A 15,871-nucleotide genomic window follows, 5' to 3' on the forward strand; every position below is an offset into this window, starting at 1 on the left:
AGACCTGCTTGGTGGGAATCAGACCCAGAGGTGATACCAAGGTTAAAGTAATGCAGAAGCCATATTTTCATATACCAGTAGCCAAAAGGTATCACATCTTATTATTAAAATTCTCTGGATTAGAGATAGTTGTTGGAAGTTTTTCCACTTGGTTATACTATAAATTAAAGATACTAAGAAATTACATTCTTAGTTCTTGAGGTTTTAATGTCCTTAATGATATGGTTTTGGTCAGATGTGGATGGTTTGCATAAAAGTATTCCCAATATACATGGATTTTTGTATTTGGTAGTGAATTTTGTTTTCTATATTTTTGTTCTTGCACCAAATCTTATCAATGTGGCAGCTGTGGTAGAAAAGGCCATAAGGTTTTTATCTGTCCAGCTAAGCAAGCAGTATTAGTCCTCCTAAATGTGACTTTTTATTATTATTATTTATTATGATTTTTGTATTTGGTAGTGAATTTTGTTTTCTATATTTTTGTTCTTGCACCAAATCTTATCAATGTGGCAGCTGTGGTAGAAAAGGCCATAAGGTTTTTATCTGTCCAGCTAAGCAAGCAGTATTAGTCCTCTTAAATGTGACTTTTTATTATTATTATTATTATTTGACACCTCCAGGAAGTCCAAGGACTCATCGAGGGAGGGCACCTGTTCTACAATTCTGTCTCCACCATTCAATCACCAACTGACCACAACTACACCAACGCCATCTACCGCCGACCACCACCAGTATTTTCATAGACAATCACAAACATCCATGTCCACAGTGGGATTCGAACACGCAGCCTTTTGGCTGGAGAGCAGATACGCTATCCAGTCGGTTTTTTTCCCCTTAATAAATAAAAATATGACAGTAGGCATTTGCTATACTGAGTACTGCTGTTATGAATTGCTGAATTGTCCTGCCCCAAGTCCCATAGTAACAATGCACATTCATTATGTTGAATAATAAATGATTAAAAAATTTACTATTAATTATGAAAAGTTTCTGTGGGAAGTTTTCAGTATTGAGACACAATGTAAATAAAGAGGTTAAATAAAAATAAGCAATTAAAACACGACAAGTTTCATATGTCATAAGACCATCATTGGGGTACTGGTACAAAAAACGTTTTACATAACAAAAAAAAAAAAAAAACAATTAATTACACATATCAGATGTTATGATAACTTCACAACTGTTACATACAAATGAGAAACCAGAAAAAAAAAAAAATGTAAATTCCATACTAGTATGTGCGTGTCTGTGTTGAAACATTGCTAGTTGTTATCACATTCTGTAACATCATGCATGTCATATCCTAGGTCCATGGCAGTTAAATTTTTGATGAACATGAAATTGACTATATTTTTGAGAGTGATATCTTCATGCTGGTTCAGGATACAAGAATTTACAGAGGATTTGAAGTGACCATCACTTAGTGCAAAGTAGGATGAGCGAATATCACATTTTAATTGCTTATTTTTTAATTAAACTCTTTATTGTTAATTGTTTTAAGGGATCATGTGACCTAAATAAATATATTATAGATACTTCTATAGATATTTCTACATGTAAGTATCTATATATTATAAATACTTACATGTAGAAAAAAATATAGAATTTTGTTCAAAATCTCTGTTCCATATTTAGTGAAGAATGCAGATTGACTTGGAGGAGGTGGGGAGGAGACAGCTTATAATATATTGGAGTTTTGAATAAAATTCTGTATTTTTTTTTCTACATGTGTAAGTGAGCTGTATAATTATCTATAAATAAAAAATGTGCTGTAGGAAAACTTGATTTACTAGCAGATGATATCATAATCAGTAAATACATGAAAACCTCGCTTAGTGAGATTAATTAATCCATCAGTGAATGCGTGCTAAGTGAAATCGCATTAAGCGAATACAATAAACAATAGGAATAATTATAATTCATTCATCAGTTAGCTTAAATTAAAAAAAAAAAAAATACAGTATAAGCTATATTAGAGGATAAAATCATCAAAGCTAATAAAAATAAATTGTTTAACTTTTTATTTAATGTAAACATTTGATTGAGCTACTCTTTTACAAAAAAAATTAAAGAAAAATGTTTGAATCGTGCTCAACTTTTTCATCTTGTCATGCAATTTGCGATATTGCTTTATCAAGAATTCGGCAGATTTCGAAGGTTCATTCCATATCAGGATCAGCATCAAACAAAATTTCATTAGCACACTCAATGTGATCGAGTATGCTAATGAAATTTTAGTTCTTTTGCAATTAGCTTCTTAGTTGTAACATTCTCTTCTTGTTTGCACACTTTATCATCATCTTCATATTCACACTGTTCTTTTAATTGAAGGAGTTTATTCTCGTTTAACTGTTCTTAATGGGAATTGAGCAATTTTCTCATATCTTCATTATCCAGTTCATTAAATCCAAGTTCTTTTCCAGTTGTGCTGATATCTTCAGTAATGTTAGATCTTGGAATTTGTGCACGATAAACTAACATAGGCTTGAGTTTAAAGTCTCCTTCTGCATTGCCTCCTAATAAAAGCATAAGATGATCTTTAGATACTTTGTATCCTAGTTGAGATGCTTGTTTTAGCTAGGAAGGTTTATGTTGGCATACACTTCCAAAAGAGACCAATTTCTTTGACGTTGAATATTTGCCGATCATCATAATCACCCCCTCCTGAATTATGCTTTGCAATTCTTCAGGAAACTTGGCTACAGAATCTTTATCGGCACTAGCAGATTCCCCAGTTATTCTTACGTAATGTAGTCCAGTTCAATTTTTAAAATGGTCAAAACATTTTAAACTCGCAGTAAAGCTTTCACATTCTTCTTGAAATTTGATCTCTTTCAATGAAGTAAATATTGAGATCTTTTTGCCTGAATATTCTATATACTAAGAGTTATTCTCTTTTGGTTATAATCCTCACTCCAGAGTGATAGAAGACACTCCATCTTGATCATTAATCATCATCAAATTCCTGCCATGTATCCTCAAGGGGATGTACAGGATATGATAGTACTACATGAAAAAAATTATCATTACTAACTTCCTATCTACAATTTTCCTCCAAATCAGTCTGCTACTTGTCAAGACTCCAACATTATCAGATCTTATATTTCTATTGTCTAAGGCACTTTGTACCATATCAATCCACCTATATCTTGGTCTTCCTCTGGGTCGTTTTCCTACCAACCTGGCAGAGAACACTTGTTTTGCTAATCTTTCTTCGCTCATTCTGTTTAAGTGACCATACCACCTGAGATTAGCTCTGCTAACGCATTCCTGGATGTTGACAATGTCAAGTTCTTTCCTAATATCCTCGTTTTTAATATGATGTTGCCATTGATGCCATCTGTTCTCGCCTATAATCTTTCTCAGGACTCTCATATCTGCGGTCTCTAGTCTTTGGTCAAGTGTTTTACTTCTAACCCAGCTCTCAGATCCATAAGTTAAAACTGGTTTGAACACTATCTTGTATACAGCTAATTTAGTGTTCCCACTAATTTCTCTCTTATTCCATATGAATTTATTCAATTGACTTCCTTCCATACCAGATTTGCTGATTCTGTTGTCTATTTCTATATTTGATTACCATCTTCACTAAAAATCGTGCCTAAGTAGCAGAAATGTTTCACTTGTTCCACAGGTTCCCCATTCACAACAGTTGACATTTTCAGTGATTCTGCCTAATTTCATTGTCTTTGTCTTTTTATTGCTGACCTTCACACCATATCTATTACAACAGCTATTCAGTTTAGTCAGGGACTCTGCCAACTTGTAGCGGATTTATTTAGAAGTATAAAATCATCCACATAAAGCAAAGAGCTGACATTAACATCTCCAATTTTGATATCATATTTAATACTACTTTCCTTCATAATGTGATCCATATAGATAATGAATAACAGAGGGGGATAATGTACATCCTTGTCTCACACCAGATTTAACATTAAACCATCTTCCTGTACTTCCTTCAATTCTAACTGCTGACTTACAACTCAAATAAAGACTAAGTATTGCTTGATATAATGCCCCATTGACACCATATAACTGTAGCGTATTGAATAGCTTCTCTCTTGGCACCTTGTTATATGCCTTTTCCAAATCGACAAAACTTAAATACAGATCACTGTTATATTCCCATGCTTTCTGAACTATTTGTTGTAAAGTGAAGATCTGATCCTGACAGCCTCTATTTGGCCTGAATCCAGTTTGTTCTTCACCAAGTTTTCCTTCCACAATTCTTCTGAACCGTTTCTCAAGTATACTTGCATAGATCTTGCCAGGAACACTCAGTAGGGAAATACCTCTGTAATTCTCACATTCAGTTTTATTTCCCTTTTTATATATGGGTACTATGAGAGCTCTACTCCAATCATCAGGAATTCGTCCCTCTGTCCAGGCTTTCTGAACTATGCAGTGCAGCCACTGTAACACTCGTATACCACCATACTTCAGCATTTCTGGTCGAATATCATCTTCTCCTGCTGCCTTTTCACATTTCAAGCCTTTGATGGCTTTTTCTACTTTCAAGTATGGATATGTATTCCTGTCTGCATGCCTGGTCAGTGTTTTTTACCACTGTGCTGTCATCACTGCTTGTTTCATTTAGCAGTTTTTCAAATTAATTATTCCATACTTCAAGGATATCTTTTTCTCCCGTTTTCATTTCATCTTTATCATCTCTAACTCCTTTTACAGCACTCTTTACTCCATTCCTAAGCTTCTTCAACAACCTGCAGAATATTTTCCACCTTCTTGATATTTATTTTCTATATTCTCGCCAAAGTCCACCCATGACTTTTGTTTAGCTAGTTTTACACAGTGTTTAGCATTCTTGTATTTGTCTCTGTATTCTCTAAGAGCACCAGCTGACTTATTTGACAGGAACTTTTGATATGCTTTCTTCTTTTCCTTCACTGCCTCTTAACTCCCTGTGTCCACAATGGAGTCCTGATTTTTCTATCCTTGCTGACAACCTCACCAAATGCCTCTCTGGCAGAATCAATCAATGTTTTCTTCAGAGTTTGCCACTGAATCTCCAAAGTTTGATTCCTGTTCTCAAACTCTTTCATTTTTTGTTCAATAATCTTTGTGTATTTTAGTCTACAGTTCACATCTGAGAGCTGCTCAACTTTTATTCGCTTTAAAACTTTCTTACATGTTATTCTTTTCAATATGAAATTCAATTTTATCCTGCTCAAGACTAAATAGTGATCACTTCCAATTTCAAATCCTCTGTACATTCTTGTGTCCTTCACCAGGGAGAAAACATCACTATCAACAATAACATAGTCAATGAGACTTTTCTTATTCCTTGCCGCTTCTCTCCATGTGAATTTGTGCACATTTTTATGTTGGGACATGATGTTAGTAATAACCAGTCCATGTCCTGAGCAGAAATCCAACTGATATTTGCCATTATTATTAGCTTTGCTCTTTTCTCCATATTTTCCCAAAATATTTTTGTAATTCTCACAATCATTTCCTACTCTGCTATTTAGATCCCCAACGAGGACCAACTTTTTCTTTTTCATTGTGTCAGTTGCTTTTTCTAAAGCCTCAAAAAATTCCTCTACTTCTACCTTAGTAGAACCTTCTGTGGGACCATAGGCACAAATAAGTCTCATTGTCCAGTTCCCCATTCTCATATTTGCCCACATTACTCTACTTGAGACTGACTGCCATTCAAGAAGATTAGCCTCGTATTTTGTGTTGAATACTATGGCTACGCCTTCTTTTCCTTGATTGCCATTGCCTGAATATAACATTTTCTATTAATTGCTCAGAAAGATCTCACCAGTTTTTGTCTTTTTTGTTTCAGTCACTCCTATTATGTCAATCTGGTACTTATCTAATTCTTCAGCTAGCTCCATTTCTTTGCCATTCAGGCTTCTTATGTTGATAGTACTGATCTTTAACTCTGGTGATGTTGAGTTGGGGTTTGTTTTCAGATTTGTTCCAGTAGCTGACTTTTCGCTGTTCGCCCTGGTTCCCTGGCGAAGACAACAGGGCCTTGTTTAACCGGGCAATGCCCCAGCCGGCATGAAATTTTGTCATGTCGTACCATCATTTTTTATTTTGTTTTAACCAATAAGAATACAATTTGGTCAGCTAATTTCCAAATTGCCAGCCCATCCTCGTTCGTTCGTTCGTTCAGTGTCCAAGTAGATACCCAACAGGGTGCACCACGAGAAGGTGAGGATTGGACATTAGGTCAGAAGCCCTGGTCAGTTCTCTGCATTCCTTTAAAGGCTATGTGGAGGTCTCCTCTCAGTTATACAGCTTTGACTCTTAAGCACCCCCCCTTGATCATTAAATGGCTTCTATTTCGGTTGATCTGCATGTTTAAAGAAGCGGTAGGCAACTTTTCCTTGTTCTTTGTATTCTTTGTTCTTATTTAATATAGTCCAAACCGTAGACTTGCTGTATCCCAGCTCTTGCACAATCATTGTATTACTAGTGCCACTTTCACATCTCTTAATGACTTCAGTTTTTCTGCTCACTGCAGATTGGTGACAAAAAATTTTGCATAACATAAAAAAAACGCGTTAACTGATTAATCACTCACTTAAAGCTAGAAAGAAACTGGGCATCCAGATTTTGGGAATTTACGAGACAAGGTGTGCAAAGAATCTCCAGGCTCAAAATGGTGTCCACTTTTAAAATTGCAACTTGGAATGTCAGAACTCTGTATGAAGCTGGCAAATTAAGAAATGCCACAAGAGAAATGAAGAGGCTGGGCATCAGGATTTTGGGAATTTGCGAGACAAGATGGCCAGGATCTGAAAAGTGTCAACAAGATAATATGACAATGTATTACTCTGGGAATGATGAGAACAAACATCGACATGGTGTAGCTATAATAGTAGATGAAGAAATCAATAAATCAGTAATAAATTGGATTCCATTTTCTGAAAGGATAATGCTGTTACAACTTAAGGGAAACCCTGTTAACATAAATATCATCCAAGCTTATGCACCCTCAGCTGACAAAAGTGAAGAAGATGTTGAAGAGTTTTATGAACACCTAAAAGAGATTAAAAACCTAACAAAGAAACATGATATAAATATATTGATGGGTGACTTCAATGCAAAAGTGGGAAGAGGGGGTGATGGAGAAATTGTTGGAGAACATGGCTTAGGCACCAGAAATGACAGAGGAGATTGCCTAGTCCAGTTCTGTCAGGAAGAAGATCTAACAATAGCAAATACCTGGTTTAAACTTCCACCCAGAAGACTGTACACTTGGAAATCGCCTCAAGATAACCGGCATAACATTGTCAGAAATCAAATTGATTACATACTGATAAATAAAAGATTCCACAGTAGTATAAAGAGTGCAAAGACTTATCCTGGAGCAGATATCTCATCAGACCACAATCCCATAGTTGCAGAAGTACGTCTTAGATTAAAATCAGCTCAAAAATCACAAAAGAAGAAAAAGAAAATTGATGTAGAAAAACTGAAAGACCTGAACATAAATTAAAGTGCCAAGGCTCAGCTTAACCTGCGATTACAACAGATTAACATAGAAGAAAATAAAAGTGTGGAATCTCTTTGGAATAGCTTAAAGAATGCCATCATAACAACAAGTATTGAAGAAGTAGGTTATGTGAATAATATAAAACAACAGGAATGGATGACAGATGAGATTCTTTCTCTTATTGATACAAGAAGAAAGTACAAAAACAAAGACCTAGCCAGATATACAGAAACACATAACATCATCAAGAAAAAAATAAAAGAAGTAAAGGAAAATTGGATGAAAAATTTATGTACTGAAATTGAACTGCTTCAGAAGAAACATGATAATTTCAATCTGTATAAGAAAATCAATGAAATTTCCAGAAAACTCAGGAAAAAGCAAATAGTGTCTCTAAGAGACGAAAATGGAAAAATAGTTCTAGAAGAAGAGAATTTAGCACAGATTTGGATAAAATATGTAACAGAACTTTTCAATGATACTAGACAGAAGCCTATAAATATAAAAGATCATTCAAGGACCAGCAATCATGAAATGCGAAATAGAGAATGCTATACGAACAAGTAAAACAGGAAAAGCCAGTGGACCAGATGGTGTGCAAACAGAATTTTTAAAATTAATAGAACCAGATAACATCAAAATTCTTGAAAAACCATTTAATAAAATATATGAAAGTGATGAATTTCCATCAGATTGGCTCAAATCTACATTTATCACTATCCCAAAGAAACCCAAAGCGAATTCCTGTGGTGACTTCCGACTTATTAGTCTAATGAGCCAAACATTAAAAATATTTTTGAAAGTAATTCAGAATCGCATTTATAGAAAAAGTGAAGAAACTCTAAGTGAAACACAATTCGGCTTTCGAAATGGTTTTGGTACTAGAGAGGCCCTTTTCTGTACCCAAATGTTGATACAAAAATGCATAGAAAAACAGAAATTTGTCTTTATGTATTTCATAGATTTTGAAAAAGCATTCGACAAAGTCAGACACTAACTTAATAGAAGTCCTTCAACAAATAAGGCTAGACGAATAAGACTAATAACAAATCTGTATTGGAATCAGTCAGCTACCGTTCAATTAGACAACATTACCACCAGTGATATTAACATCAAAAGAGGAGTGAGACAAGGATGTGTGCTCTCACCACTCCTGTTCAACATATACGTTATCTTTTATTTTACGTTATTTTATATAAGGTAATCTTTAAAAAAGCATTGGAAGAATGTCCAGAGGGAATCGCAATAAATGGAAAGATTGTTAACAACCTACCATATGCAGATGACACTGTGCTAATTGCAGATAACATTATGGATCTCCAAAAACTCATTGACAGAGTATACATAGAAAGCCAAAGAATGGGAATAAATATAAACATCAACAAGACAAAATACATGATCATCAGCAAACATCCAGCCTCATCAATGAAACTGACGCTCAATGGGAAAAATATTAATCAAGTGTCAAGATATAAATATCTTGGTTGCTGGCTTAATGAACGGTGGGATCCAGAAATAGATATAAAGACAAGGATTGAAGTTGCACAGCAGTCCTTCATGAATATGAGAACACTATTCTGCAATAAAGACCTAAACATGGAAGTCAGATGCCGAATGCTGAAATGCTACGTGTGGTCTGTTCTGCTCTATGGAGTTGAAACATGGACATCGAAGGCGACAACCATGAAGAAAATCGAAGCCTTTAAGATGTGGCTATACAGAAGAATGCTAAAGATATCATGGACAGAAAAAATTACCAATGATGATGTCTTAAAATCCATTGGCAAAGCTAAACATCTTGTACAAATAATCAAGAAACGAAAAATATCATATCTTGGCCACATCATGAGAAACAGCAAATACCAACTTCTACAAACTATTTTGATAGGAAGAATTGGTGGCAAAGGAACTAGAGGAAGAAAAAGAATATCATAGTTTGACAACATCAGGAAAGAGCAGTGCACAACTGCTCAGATTAGCACAAGAGCGCAGTTTGTTCGCCAAGATGGTCGCTGACCTTCGATAGAAGATAGCACAATAAGAAGAAAGCTAGAAATAGTATCATTTCACTCAATCATGCTAACTGATTATCGTTCATATTGAATTCACATTAAGCGAGGTGTTCCTGTACTGCATACAAGTACATTTATTTTTAACATAATCACATTAGTCATTGACATGCTATACTTTGTTACCTGAGTGAGAGATTTGAAAGGGGCCACAACACCTTTGAAGAAAAATGGTAATGAGGTTTGGAAAAAAGCAACTTAATATTTGTTGAAGAAAGTATAAATGAAAATAATGGTTTCTTCTCTATCAACAGTAGAATTGATTTTTACATTAAAGCAATATTTTAAAAAATACCACAGGTTACAATAATCCAAAACATTCTAATTATAAATATATTTGGGGAGGAGGAAGAAAGCATATGTTATTCATAAAGAAGACCTTCGGGGAGAATTAAATGAACATGAAATTAACTATTCTTGTTTATAGTGATTTCTTCATGCTGGTTCAAGATACAAGGATGTACACGGGATATGAAATTGGAAGTGACCATCACTTAGTGGAAAGGGATAAGAATAAATCACTTAGTGGAAAGGGATAAGAATAAATCACTTAGTGGAAAGGGATAAGAATGAATCTTATCAAACTGCAGATTTCTGCAGTTTGATAAGACACACAGCAAGGTGTTGAAAATCCTAACCATAGGATCCACTGGGAAAAGACCAAACTTCTACATAGATCTTTATATAAACATGAACGTTTATATAAAGAAAGTACTGAAGCCTTACTTCACAGACCAAATCTAAACCGTAATGACGTTCTTGCTATTCCTAAAGTATGAGAAATTGTCATACAAAATTGAGTAAAATAATTTTTATATACGTTATCTTATTTTAATGTAATCTGTATTTTTTTTTCCTCCAGATATATTTTAATTTAATTCTATAACACGCTACTGCATGCATATTGGGATTCCATTGTAATCATGCGCCCTAACTGTATGTTATTCCTAGTATTGTTTGAATTAACTGTACTGACGATGTCCTAAAATGGTTGGGATGAAATATTTACTTATTAAAACTTATTACTGTGGTTATTACGTGTGTTTGTTTAGTCATCATTTAAATGTTTTGTTGAGATGGAGGACCATTGTATAACTTAAGCTGGGTAGTCACTGGTCGCAACATGTGTCACGAAGTGTCATCTTGACACTATGGATGCAGTTTCAGAGGTCAGGAACCATTATGAGAATAGCTGGCCAAGATCGCTCAAGGGCTACATCAACCAGAATTTGCGATTATCTGGCCCCATCAGCAATATGGATCCTGTGATACCCTGTCACCAACCATTTCTTGCAGTTGCTGTGGCTACAAGTAAAAACATTTCCACTTTCAAATTTTCAAATGGACTCTACACAAGGAAGCCAGTAGTTTATAACCCAGAACACCATAGAGCTTCTTGAAACTAGTGTCATGATGTATAGTGGTGTCACCAACCATTTCTTGCAGTTGCTGTGGCTACAAGTGAAAACATTTCCACTTTCAAATTTTCAAATGGACTCTACACAAGGAAGCCAGTAGTTTATATCCCAGAACACCATAGAGCTTCTTGAAACTAGTGTCATGAACATGTAGCTTGGAGCCCTTACAAACAAAATACCATTCTCTTTTCTGATGAGTCTCATTTTAGCCTACAAATGGATTCTAGATGTTATTTGATCTGGAGAGAACAAGGAATATGATAGAAGCTTTCCAACATCAGAGAAAGGGACACTTACAGTGGTAGCAATGTTCTCCTGTACATCCCTCTTTATATTATGGATAGTGGTGAATTCTGAAACAGCATGCAAAGGTACCGAATGATCCTCAAACCCTCTGTGCAACTTTGCAGGGGCATGGTTGGCCCAGATTTTCTTTCACGTATAACATTGCCATTAGTTATAGAGTTCAACATGCCATGTTCATTTATGTGAACATATTTTCAAGCATATTGTGATGACTTCTGTAATGTGATCTTTTTTTGGTAATTCCAACACACCCCTGTTATAATGTCCCTTATACTTGCCCACATTTTTCTTATCTCTTCATTTCATTGTTATTTTATTGTATGCTCCCATACCAAATTTTGTCCTGCTTACATTTTCTGAGGGGTTTATTTTGTTGAGCAGTGTTTATCACTATCTCTTCAAAGAGTGTAGATAAAGATATAAAAATGAAGTTTTTCTTTAAACTTACCACAGAATCTCTAGTTGCCTTTTTTGTTCCTTTTTCTCTCTTATGTACTTGCTATTCTTTTCTAAGTAAGGGCTATTTGATAATTTATAGTCATAGTACATGCTTATTACTTCTATTCAAAACAAAATTAGTGATAATATGGCTGCCATCAGTACACTGGGAATACATGTTGCAGTGATGTTTTAAAATTGAAAATGACTACACCAAGACATATTTTTAATTGACAAGTCTAGGTGTATTGGATGTTGTTGTTATTATTATTATTACGTAACACCTCTAGGAAGTCCAAAGACTCATCAGGGAGGGCACCTACTCTACAACTCTGTCTCCACCAACCACAACTACCTTCATCATCTACACTAACTCCATATGCTGCCGATCACCACCACTAGTATTTTCACAGACAATCACAAACATCCATGCCCATGTGGGATTCGAACACACAGCCTTTTGGGTGTAGGGTGGATATGCTAACCACCCGACCAACCAGGCCGCTTATTATTAATATTACGTGACACCTCCATGAAATCCAAGTACTCAGTGCAGAGGGCACTTCACTCTGCTACAAATATCTCCTTGCTACTTAATTCTCCCACTGCACACAACTACTACCAGCTGCATCTACTGCCCATCGCCACCACAACAACAACAACAACAGTATTTTTGTCTATAAATTGTGTGTGTTCTTATGGCTGATTTGCTTGTATTCAAGATGAAAACCTGAGTTTCCAGAAGGGAAAAAACTCTGCTACCTCCATATAAGATCAGCTAACTCACTCTCAACTAAAAAAGCGCATATAACAATTTCTTTCTTCATGATGAGAATTGAATTCGGGTCTTTTTCAATTAAAGGGTGTAATGTAGTCATTCTTCCATTTATGCTATGAAGGCACTTATTCATAATTTTTTAACAGCATTACAACACCAAACAAAATTCTAAATTTCTATAAATATTAAATAAGACATAGCAGTCCTTCAGCAGCAAACCTGTTCCCGAGCACAACTATGACAAGAACATGTAGTAGTCAATCTGTCAGAAGATGCAGTAAAACGCACTTAGTGCTGGACATATTTTTGCCATCACGCCCAAAAAAGTACCGATTTAAAAATTATAACCAGCGTAAAACATTGTATCTATGAACTTGCACTTTCAATGGCTAATAGAATTAGTTGGATGTCGCTCATATTCTAAGTAAATCGAAACCTCTCTAAATCACATTCTACCAAAAGAAATATCAGCACTTAGAAAGTTATATAAGAATAAACAAGTTATTGTAACTAAAGTGGATAAGGGGAGTGCTACTGTCAGAGCCACATTTACCATAAGGTGCATTAGGCACAAGCTGGGGACCTCACTCTCTATGAGGCCACATTTTAAAACCTTCCATTTGAACAAACATTTGAATATTCATGAAAAAAAATTCTTCTATATTGTTAGTAAAGTGAAAAAACATGAAGTTCTATTGTTCCCTTGCACTGATTTGATGAATAAAAGACAGCAAATTTACTATTACTAAATAGATTCATTGCTAAGGCTGATCTCTGGTCATTTCAGGGTTGATTATTTTTGCACATTTGAAATTTGTTTTTATTTTTTGGAAGAGACACAATAAATAAATTGTACAGCAAAAAAGGGTCAGATATCATAGGACAATAAAGGAAATTTCAAGTAACCCAGTACAGTACATGTAAAGACAAGTGACACAAAGGTTGCTCCAGCATAGTTAATCCATTAACAGCTCTAAAATCGGCTTTCAGGGATTAATGGTGGGGGTAATTGCATGATAAAAGATAAAATGCTGATTAAGTTTTGATTCATGAAAAATGCTGGGGTGTTCTGGCTATTTCATCTGGGAATCCGAAGCATTGTTGTCTTGGCTTGCACATCCCCTGAGACACTTCGCAAGTGCAGCAGTAGGCGGCCTCCTATGGGCGATTCCTGGACACCTTCGGGTTACTGACTGGCCTGCTACACTATTCATCCCTTCCAGGGTTAGCAGCCCTGGTAGTGGTAGTGGTAGCTCCGACTCTTATAGGCCAGAGCCAGGAAACTCGTCGAGTGTGAATCCAGATGTCTGTTTCTTGTTTGGAGGTGATCTTGCCACCCATCCTAGCGGCATCCTCAGGAAGAAAGTGAAAAGAAAGCTCTGCAAGGACTGTCATCAACCCATTTATTCAAGTTCTCATCATGCTTGTTCCGGCAGTCAAGGAGTTCCCAATCTCAGACACTTCATATGTCAGGTCTGTGATCATGCATTCTCCACTGCAGTCGACCTTGGCATGCATCGCACCTCGAAACATCCAGCTGAAGCCAATGCTGCAATAAGAACAGAGCGCGTCAAAGCACATTGGACTGCTGAAGAAAAGATCCTCGCCACTCATGAGATTGAGTTGGTGGCTCGAGGTATAGAAAAAAATCAGTGAGGCTTTATTTAAGGTGTTCCCATTAAGATCCTTGTATGCCATCAAGTGTCATAGACGTAAAGCCAGTTACAAAGCCTTAGTTCAAGAATTGGCAGCCCATCCTCCACCGGTAGGGACAGGTAATATCTCCTGTCCCTGCCTCTCCATCTTCCAGCCACCATTCCTGCTGTTAAAGAAGAGGCTTTGATTCTCAGACTGACATCATCTCTAGATGATCCTCCTCTTCCGGAATATAACCATCAAATTCTTAAATCGCTCATCCAGACTCACCTTCTGGGAATGGATATCACAGATCAATTGAATGACTACCTCCATGCTGAATTCTCCGAACACTTCATGCCTCGTCAACCTACATCTACTACTACCTACATCTCATTCTACAATGACTTTGTCAAATAGAAAGCAGAGGAAGAGGGCCTATGCAGCAATGCAGGCCCTCTATAAAAAGAATAGAGGGCAGTGTGCCAAATCCATCCTTGACAGTGCTTCCCCTCCACCTCTAGCAGACTTGCATGATGATTTTGTTAAATTCTGGAGTACAGTCTTTTCTGCTCCACATCATAATCGGGAAAGTGTGGAGGTGGAACAGAAAACACTGTACTAATTAAAATTAAAAAGTAAAAAATTAAAAAACTAATTAAAAAAGTCATTAAAACCCTTCATTAAGCAGTTATTTGACTTAGAAAACAATTTACAAACAAAGTAGTAAATTGCTTTGCTGGTTTCTGAAAAAATTAGCCACTCATTATTGAGAGTGATTTTGTTCCATTCGCCTTTTTACAGTAAAATGTGATTCATTTACATTTCTGACATATATTCTATTGCATTCTGTATATTCATTTTTTAAATTTTTGATTTTACCTACATTCAAAGGCATATTTATTAAAATATGCTCGATAAATTGTTCATTAATACTAATTGACAACACTGCTATATAAGTAAGATAAAAGATAGTTGCTTGCTGGTAAGTACAGACTCCGATTGAAAATTTTCTTCAAAACCCTCTTGATTTGTTTCATTTACTTCTTTCTCTCCTGTGTTTTCCACATTATTTTGATGTTCTTCATTTTCACTTTCATCTCCTCCTGATACTGATACCAATGCTTCGCTTTCATTCTGAGAAGTTTGAGGTACAACTTCAGTTCTATGAAATTCTTCACTTCCTTCATCTTCAGAAGAATGTAAGAAACACGAAATTGTTCCCTTTTGACTATTTAGCTGTTTTTCCTTTTCTCTGAGTCATTTCCTTTTACTAGCTCCAGATTCAAACTCTCTTGGCATCATTATGTGTATTATACTATCAAAAGCGAAATAAATATTTATTAAATTCAAAATAAACATATAAATGAAATAAATAATTACACTAAAAGCTAAGAAATACAAAAATAGAAACAGTAGTATTTTGGTATTCTTAAAATAAAAGAGTAACAGTAAAATAAGAATAATAAATTCATTGAAAAATATATTCTTACTGACTGCGAAACTACTTTACAAACACTAGCCAAATAATGGTTACTAAACTATCAGTTGTTATGCATGCATACGAACGACACTTAGCCTCCCTATTGGTCTGTGTCTACACGGTTAGCCTAGTGGCTACGCACTTCTCAACCATATGCCAGGGGAAGGAATGTCCTAGGTTCGATTCCCGTCGACAACGTGAGGAACTTAAGGATCTTTCTTAGCCATAGTCAAGTTAGCCGGTCTTGGGCGTGGACAGCAGGGTTTTTTC

At 35.6% G+C, this 15,871-nt stretch overlaps 1 protein-coding gene across 2 annotated transcripts in view; it reads left to right on the forward strand.

Moving 5' to 3' along the window:
- Positions 1-15,871, forward strand: part of Mtpbeta (mitochondrial trifunctional protein beta subunit) — a 241,179-nt gene that overhangs the window by 46,713 nt on the left and 178,595 nt on the right. The gene's annotated exons all lie outside the window — the stretch shown is intronic.

This window comes from Typopeltis vanoorti, chromosome 4 (genome assembly GCF_054136105.1).
Source record: "Typopeltis vanoorti isolate ZY-2024b chromosome 4, IOZ_Tvanoo_1.0, whole genome shotgun sequence".
NCBI classification, from domain to species: Eukaryota; Metazoa; Arthropoda; class Arachnida; order Uropygi; family Thelyphonidae; genus Typopeltis; species Typopeltis vanoorti.